The following is a 424-nucleotide window of genomic DNA, read 5'->3' as shown; positions in this document are numbered from 1 at the left end:
AAATGATGCAATCTCATTAACACCCACACCTCTAGCGCTTCCTCAAAGACCATCTCAAAGCAACAAACGCTTATTTATCGAATTTATTTTTGACTTACATCAGACCTGTCATATGCTAGACAAATTTGAATTAAAGTTCATTAAAGAAAAAATCTAATCTAAAGGATTTCTCACGCTCTTTGCTAGGACTGCCTTTGTCGATCTCACTTTTAATCTGAAATGACCTGGATGTGATTAGGGATCCGGATAAATGTATTAGTTTCTTCGTTATCTTCGTTGTTTTTCGTGATTTTTTTCAGTTTGCTTTATCATGTTCTTATATATTATTCTTATTCTTATTTATTTCTTTATTTATCTATATTAACTTTTTTTTTATGTGTGTGAAAAGTTGTAGCTGATACCTTGTACGCATTAGGATGTGCAT

Source organism: Penaeus monodon, chromosome 29 (assembly GCF_015228065.2).
Source record: "Penaeus monodon isolate SGIC_2016 chromosome 29, NSTDA_Pmon_1, whole genome shotgun sequence".
Lineage (NCBI taxonomy): Eukaryota > Metazoa > Arthropoda > Malacostraca > Decapoda > Penaeidae > Penaeus > Penaeus monodon.
Note: the sequence above shows the minus strand (reverse complement) of the source record.